Source organism: Arachis hypogaea, chromosome 19, assembly GCF_003086295.3.
Source record: "Arachis hypogaea cultivar Tifrunner chromosome 19, arahy.Tifrunner.gnm2.J5K5, whole genome shotgun sequence".
Lineage (NCBI taxonomy): Eukaryota > Viridiplantae > Streptophyta > Magnoliopsida > Fabales > Fabaceae > Arachis > Arachis hypogaea.
In genome coordinates this window covers 26,704,381-26,713,070 of record NC_092054.1, presented here as the reverse complement: position 1 = coordinate 26,713,070, position 8,690 = coordinate 26,704,381, and the positions used below count along the sequence as shown (strand labels likewise).

The window sequence follows — 8,690 nt, the reverse complement described above, 5'->3', positions numbered from 1 at the left end:
CAATTCTCCTCTGTCCACATCAATCACAGCTCTTGCTGTGGCTAGGAAAGGTCTTCCTAGGATGATGGATTCATCCTCTTCCTTTCCAGTATCCAGGACTATGAAATCAGCAGGGATGTAAAGGCCTTCAACCTTTACTAACATGTCCTCTACTTGTCCATAAGCCTATTTTCTTGAATTGTCTGCCATCTCTAATGAGATTTTAGCAGCTTGCACCCCAAAGATTCCCAGTTTCTCTATTACAGAGAGGGGCATGAGGTTTATTCCTGAACCAAGGTCACACAGAGCCTTAAAGATCATGGTGCCTATGGTACAAGGTATTATGAACTTTCCAGGATCCTGTCTCTTCGGAGGCAATGTCAGTTGATCCAGATCACTTAGTTTATTGGTGAACAAGGGATGTTCATCTTCCCAAGTTTCAATACCAAATAATTTGGCATTTAGCTTCATGATTGCACCAAAGAACTTGGCAGCTTGCTCTTCAGTAACATCCTTATTCTCTTCAGAAGAGGAATACTCATCAGAGCTCATGAATGGTATAAGGAGGTTCAATGGAATCTATATGTTCTCTAGATGAGCCTCAGATTCCTTAGGTTCCTCAGAGGGAAGCTCCTTATTGATCATTGGACGTCCCAGGAGGTCTTCTTCCTTGGGATTCACGTCTTTCTCCTCTCTTGTGGGTTCGGCCATGGTAATTAATTCAATGGCCTTGCACTCTCCTTTTGGATTTTCTTCTGTATTGCTTGGGAGAGTACTAGGAGGGATTTCAGTGATCCTGTTACTCAGCTGGCCCACTTGTGCTTCCAAATTTCTAATGGAAGATCTTGTTTCATTCATAAAACTCACAGTGGCCTTAGATAGATCAGAGACTAAATTTGCTAAGCTAGATGGATTCTGCTCAAAATTCTCTGTCTATTGCTGAGTGGATGATGGAAAAGGCTTGCTATTGCTAAACCTGTTTCTTCCACCATTATTAAAGCATTGTTAAGGCTTTTGATCCTTCCATGAGAGATTTGGGTGATTTCTCCATGATGGATTGTAGGTGTTTCCATATGGTTCACCCATGTATTTTAACTCTGCTATTGCAGGGTTCTCAGGATCATAAGCTTCTTCCTCAGAAGATGCCTCTTGAGTACTGTTGGATGCAGCTTGCATTCTATTTAGACTCTGAGAAATCATATTGACTTGCTGAGTCAATATTTTATTCTGAGCCAATATGGCATTCAGAGTATCAATTTCAAGAACTCCCTTCTTCATAGGCATCCCATTACTCACAGGATTCCTCTCAGAAGTGTACATGAACTGGTTATTAGCAACCATGTCAATGAGTTCTTGAGCTTCTGCAGGCGTTTTCTTTAAGTGAATGGATCCACCTGCAGAGGTATCCAATGACATTTTTGATAGCTCAAATAAACCATCATAGAATATATCCAGGATGGTCCATTCTGAAAGCATGTCAGAAGGACACTTTTTGGTCAGCTGCTTGTATCTTTCCCAAGCTTCATAGAGGGATTCACCTTCTTTCTGTCTGAAGGTTTGAACATCAGCTCTAAGCTTGCTCAGCTTTTGAGGAGGAAAGAACTTGGCTAAGAAAGCCGTGACCAGCTTATCCCAAGAGTTCAGGCTGTCCTTGGGTTGAGAGTCTAACCATATTCTAGCTCTGTCTCTTACAGCAAAAGGAAAAAGCATGAGCCTGTAGACTTCAGGATCTACTCCATTAGTCTTAACAGTATCACAGATCTGCAAGAATTCAGTTAAGAACTGAAAGGGATCTTCAGATGGAAGTCCATGAAACTTGCAGTTCTACTGCATCAGAGAAACTAGCTGAGGTTTCAGCTCAAAGTTGTTTGCTCCAATGGTAGGAATGGAGATACTTCTTCCATGTAAATTGGAATTAGGTGCAGTAAAGTCACCAAGCATTCTCCTTGCATTATTGTTGTTGGGTTCGGCTGCCATCTCCTTTACTTGTTCGAAATTTTTAATAAGGTTGTCTCTGAATTGTTGTAATTTAGCTTCTCTTAGTTTCCTCTTCAGAGTCCTTTCAGGTTCTGGATCAGCTTCAACAAGAATGCCTTTTTCTTTGTCCCTGCTCATAAGAAAGAGAAGAGAAAAAGAAAAGAAGAGTAATCCTCTATGTCATAGTAAAGAGGTTCCTTATTGTTAGTAGAAGAAGAAAAGGAATAGGGGTGAAGAAAAATGAAGAATCCAAACACAAGGGTAAGGATAGAAGCAGTGATGTGAGATGAAGAGAAGTGTTAGTAGATGAATAAATAAGTAGAAGGGGATGAGAGGAGGAGAGAATTTTCGAAAATAATTTTTGAAAAAGAGTTAGTGATTTTCGAAAATAGTTTTTGAAAAAGGTTAGTAGTTTTTCGAAAATTCAAATAAAAATAAAATAATTAGTCTAATTAAAAAGAAATTTTGAAAAAGAGGGAAGATTTTTTCGAAAATTAGAGAGAGAGAGTTAGTTAGGTAGTTTTGAAAAAGGTAAGAAACAAACAAAAAGTTAGTTAGTTAGTTGAAACAAATTTTGAAAAGATAAGAAGTTAGGAAGTTAGAAAAGATATTTTGCAATCATTTTTTTTTTGAAAAAGGTAAGATAAGAAGATATTTTTGAAAAGATATGATAGAAATTAGTTTTTGAAAAAGATTTGATTTTTAAAATCTCAATTAATGACTTGATTCACAAGAAATCACAAGATATGATTCTAGAACTTAAAGTTTGAATCTTTCTTAACAAGTAAGTAATAAACTTGAAATTTTTGAATCAAAACATTAATTGATGATGTTATTTTCGAAAATATGATGTAAAATTAAGAAAAAGATTTTTGAAATTTTCGAAAATAACTAAGAAAAATGAAAAAGATTTGATTTTTGAAAAAGATTTTGAAAAAGATAAGATTTTTAAATTGAAAATTTGATTTGACTCATAAAAACAACTGGATTTTTAAAAATTTTTGAAAAAGTCAAATCTAATTTTCGAATTTATGAGAGAGAAAAAGGGAAAGATATTTTTTTGATTTTTGAATTTTTAATGATGAGAGAGAAAAACATGAAAATGATGCAATGCATGAAAATTTTAGATCAAAACAATGAATGCATGCAAGAATGCTATGAATGTCAAGATGAACACCAAGAACACTTTGAATGTCATGATGAACATCAAGACTTATTTTTGAAAAAATTTTTTATGCAAGGAAAACATGCAAGACACCAAACTTAGAATTCTTTAATGCTTAGACACTAAGAATTCAAGAATGCATATGAAAAACAAGAAAAGACACAAAACATGCAAATGCAAAGATCAAACAAGAAGACTTACCAAGAACAACTTGAAGATCATGAAGAACACTATGAATGCATGAGAATTTTCGAAAAATGCAAGATGAGTATGCAATTGACACCTAACTTATAACATGACTCAAGACTCAAACAAGAAACACAAAAATATTTTTGATTTTTATGATTTTATGATTTTTTTGTATTTTCTTTAAATTTTTTTTTTCGAAAATCATTTTGAAAAAGAAAAATAAGAATTCCAAAATTTTTAATATGAATTCCAGGAATCTTATACTCTAAAGCTCCAATCAAAGGGTTAGGCATGGCTTAATAGCCAGCCAAGCTTTAGTATGTAATTCAGACATGACACGCCTACCATGCCCTACAGTCATGGCTTTACAGCCAGCCAGGTTTCAACATGCTTTATGAAACACTAGAATTCATTCTTAAAAATTCTGAAGAAAATTATATTTTTGAAAATATTTTATTATTTTTTTTCGAAAACAAAGGAGAAAATTTTGAAAGATTTTTGAAAAATTTTTGAAAACAAAACAAAAAGAAAATTACCTAATCTGAGCAACAAGATGAACCGTCAGTTGTCCAAACTCGAACAATCCCCGGCAACGACGCCAAAAATTTGGTGCACAAAATTGTGAACTCTGGTAGAGGCTCCAAAGGCTTGGTGCTCTAATCTCAATTCATAATTTGTCACAACTTCGATACAACTAACCAGCAAGTGCATTGGGTCGTCCAAGTAATAAACCTTACGTGAGTAAGGGTCGATCCCACGGAGATTGTTGGTATGAAGCAAGCTATGGTCACCTTGTAAATCTCAGTCAGGCGGATATAAAATAGTTATGGAGTTTTCAAAAATAACTAATAAACTAAGGATAGAAACACTTATGTAATTCACTGGTGAGAATTTCAGATAAACATGTAGAGATGCTTTCGTTCCTCTGAACCTCTGCTTTCCTGCTGTCTTCATCCAATCAGTCTTACTCCTTTCCATGGCTGGCTTTATGCAAGGGCATCATCGTTGTCAGTGGCTACATCCCCTCCTCTTGTGAAAATGGTCCAAGATGCCCTGTCACGGCACGGCTAATCATCTGAGGTTCCCGATCATGCTGGAATAGGATTCACCCTCCTTTTGCGTCTGTCACTACGCCCAGCACTCGCAAGTTTGAAGCTCGTCACAGTCATTCAATCCCAGAATCCTACTCGGAATACCACAGACAAGGTTTAGACTTTCCGGATTCTCATGAATGCCGCCATCAATCTAGCTTATACCACGAAGATTCTGATTAAGAGATCTAAGAGATACTCATTCAATCTAAGGTAGAACGGAAGTGGTTGTCAGGCACGCGTTCATAGGGAATGATGATGATTGTCACGTTCATCACATTCAGGTTGAAGTGCAAATGAATATCTTAGAAGCGGAACAAGTTGGATTGAATAGAAAAACAGTAGTACTTTGTATTAATCTTTGAGGAACAGCAGAGCTCCACACCTTAATCTATGGAGTGTAGAAACTCTACCGTTGAAAATACATAAGTGAAAGGTCCAGGCATGGCCGAATGGCCAGCCCCCAAACATGATCAATATGATCCAAAGATGGTTCCAAAGATGATTCAAAGATATCTAATACAATAGTAAAAGGTCCTATTTATAATAAACTAGCTACTAGGGTTTACAGAAGTAAGTAATTGATGCATAAATCCACTTCCGGAGCCCACTTGGTGTGTGCTTGGGCTGAGCTTGAAGTCTACACGTGGAGAGGTCATTCTTGGAGTTGAACGCCAGCTTTTGTGCCAGTTTGGGCGTTGAACTCCACTTTGCAACTTGTTTCTGGCGCTGGACGCCAGAATTGGGCAGAGAGCTGGCGTTGAACGCCAGTTTGCGTTGTCTAAACTTGGGCAAAGTATGGACTATTATATATTGCTAGAAAGCCCTGGATGTCTACTTTTCAACGCAATTGGAATCGCACCATTTTGAGTTCTCTAGCTCCAGAAAATCCATTTTGAGTGCAGGGAGGTCAGAATCCAATAGCATCAGCAGTCCTTCTTCAACCTCTGAATCAGATTTTTGCTCAAGTCCCTCAATTTCAGCCAGAAAATACCTGAAATCACAGAAAAACACACAAACTCATAGTAAAGTCCAGAAATATGAATTTAACATAAAAACTAATGAAAACATCCCTAAAAGTAACTAGATCCTACTAAAAACAATGCCAAAAAGCGTATAAATTATCCGCTCATCAAGCTTCAATGAGAAAGGAAAAGAAAGAAGATGTTGACTCGTTGAGGACTAGGGTGTTTTTCTTTTTTTTTTTGGTCTGAGTGAGAGATTAGTGAGAGATTAGGTTAGGGTTAAGGTGTTTCTTTTTTTAGTCTAAGAGATTAGTGAGAGATTGGGTTAGAGTTAGGGTGTTTTTTTTTTTTTGTCAAAGTGAGAGATTGGGCTAGGGTTAGAATTTTTTTTTTTTGGGTAGAGTGAGAGATTGGATCAGGGCTAGGGTGTTTCTTTTTTTGGTTAAAGTGAGATATTAGTGAGAGATTAAACTAGGGTTACAATGATTTTTTGGGTCAAAGTGAGAGATTGGACTAAGGCTAGTATGTGTGTGTGTGTTTTTTTTTTTTTGTCAGAGATCTAATAGCATTTTCAAATCTTCAAGACTTAAATATCTGCAGGATAAAAATTCAGGAATTTATTTACTTTTTTAAAAAAAAATTAAGCACTCGATTCAAATTATATAAATCGATCAGATCAAATTGGTCTAATAATTATAATGTGGACAATTGAGTTTATTATTGCTGTTATAATAAACCGATTTTGTTATAGTTTATTAAGAAATAAATTATTGACTGGTTTAATAAATATGTCCAATTAAATTGTGACATCTAAATATTTTTATAAAAAGACGTTTTGGACATATTTATTTGAATGTCTTCTAAGTTCTAATTGCAAAAGAAGAACCACCAATAGATAAATAATATTTTTTCGAGTGGATTTTTAAGAAAGAACACTAATCTCGTTTAACTTTGAGAATTAATCATTATAATGCATATCTAATATGAAGTTCTCAAATTGGCTATCAAGTATTAAAATAAGATTGAGTGAAAATTTATTGTCGGGTCAAATTTAATAATCTATTAGAGACAAAAAAATATTATTATCATGTATTACTCAAAAAAATTTTAAATTGTAGTATGAACACTTGCCTCCACACCAAAAAGAAGGGTGGTGGAGAGAGGTGGAAGGAAGAAAGATGAAGAGAGTTTTTTTTTTTTTTAAATAGACTTATTAGTCCTTCTTTTTAAAAATTATTTCTATGTTAACATAGACATGATATTCATATTTGATACATCAGTATGTCACTGTTTGACAACTAGTTACAAAATTTGTGTAGACTAATTTTTTAGATGATTGAAAACCGATAAAAATTTTCAAATTATAGAAGAACACTTTATCGTTCGGACAAATAGTCAAATATTGAAAAGATTATTTACTCAATTTTAATTCATTTCAACTCTATTAATATTATCATTATTTTTTCAGTGCATAAATTAGAATTGTGTTTCAATTATGTACATGAATTATAAATACATTTTTTAGCATATTCTTATAATTTTGCAAAAAACATCTACAAAAATTATTAATATTTATAATTTTAAATATAATAATTTATCTCTATAATATTTATGTTTCGAGATATTTGTATTTAATTATTGTGATATATAATATATTTAACTATCTTATAAGTAAGAAAGTAGTTTTAAGTCAATTATCTTATAATTTTTAATTAAAATTTTTCATATATAATAGTTTCCAATTAAATTTTTTGTTATAGTAAAAAAACCAAACTCACTAAATGTCATCTAATTTCGCTCTTGATGGTCTTCAATAACCAATAAAGAGTCAGATACTACACTTGTTTCACAGATTTTGCAGACGACATTAATAGTTTCTGTTGTTATTTTATTCTAAAATATCCACTCATTTTTACTCAACTCAATGCTTAAAATAACATTAAAAAAATAAATAAATTATTTTTTTTAGCATCTTTTTTTTTCATTGATACAACTCTTAAAATGTTGTTTCATTGTGTTTGGAACTCCAAACACCACCAAAGCTCTTGAGCCATGCACGGGACAAAAAAAAAATCTCACATGTAACGTAACGAACAAAAATTCGATAGGTTTCTATATGAAATAATCAATTTTAATTTGTATCATCCATACTTGAATATGGTTTATTTATGAATGTATTATGCATAATACCACTTAAGCATGCGAATATGCTAGCATTATAATCAGTAATGAATTGAGAAAATTTATGTTGGAGGCAAAAATAATATACATTATTATTAAATGATATATTAATTTAAAATAAAAAATTAAAAGTACACATTAGTTATTCAATTACAAAAAAATTACATTAGTCACTAACTTTTTTTTTGTTTTTCAAATGTTGAAGGTACTTTTCTTCTTATTTTCATATTTTAAAAATGTTGAATAAGTGTTTTATTATCAACTTGATTGAATGTCTCTCTTTTTATATATGTAACTAAACAATCATTCAACCACTCGTCTCTTATTCGATTATGAAGTCGACTCTTTATTATATTCATAGTAGAAAATGTTCTTTCAACTGATGTCATTGTCACAGATAGAATAAAAGCTAATTTTAATAGAAAAAAATACCAATGGATAAACAATATTTTTTTTTGTCTCAACTAACTTTTGAGATAATCCACTAATTCCATTAATATTTGAGAATTGATCATCAAGACACATATCCAATATAAAATTCTCAAGTTAACTATCAAGTGCCAAAAATTGAGTAGAAGAGAATTCATATGGATAAAATTCAACTAAACGAATTAACTTCTTATCAAATGTAAAAAAATGAGTAATTGAGCTTAGTTTATTTGTAGTAGGATTATTTAAAATTTAGAGTGGGGGCATATTTTATATAGGTATAATTTTAAAAAAATAAAATTTCAGTGGGGGCAAGTGCTCCCTCCCCCCCCCCCCCCTTTTCCTGTGTCAGTCCGTGCCTAATTGTAGTACTTGAACAATTTATGCTAATTAATGATAATCTTAGCCAACTAAGTTGGGTTGGTCTAATGGTTAACTCACTAAACCGTTTAAACAAGACCTTTTTACACGTGCACATTTAAGTCCTTTAGGATTGAAAAACACATTTAAGTCCCTCACATTTAAGAACGCATGATAATTATACTCCTATGTGAAGTTGGGGTTAAAAACGTAACGGAAAATACTGATCTGAAGGGGAGAATGGTGATGTGTCCGTTACGATGATGATGTGGATGGTTGGCAAAAAGTTAAGGGACCAATAGGTCCCTGTGCATCAAAACGACGCATTTGGACGTTGAACCCCATTGAGCCCTA

General features: G+C 33.2%; 1 non-coding gene across 1 annotated transcript; it reads left to right on the top strand.

The window, feature by feature from the left end:
- The first annotated feature begins 1,449 nt into the window (after positions 1–1,449).
- LOC112780998 (small nucleolar RNA R71) lies at positions 1,450–1,557 on the top strand. Its single transcript, XR_003191799.1, has one exon. It is a non-coding gene; the product is annotated as a small nucleolar RNA R71 (small nucleolar RNA).
- The last annotated feature ends 7,133 nt before the right edge of the window (positions 1,558–8,690 follow it).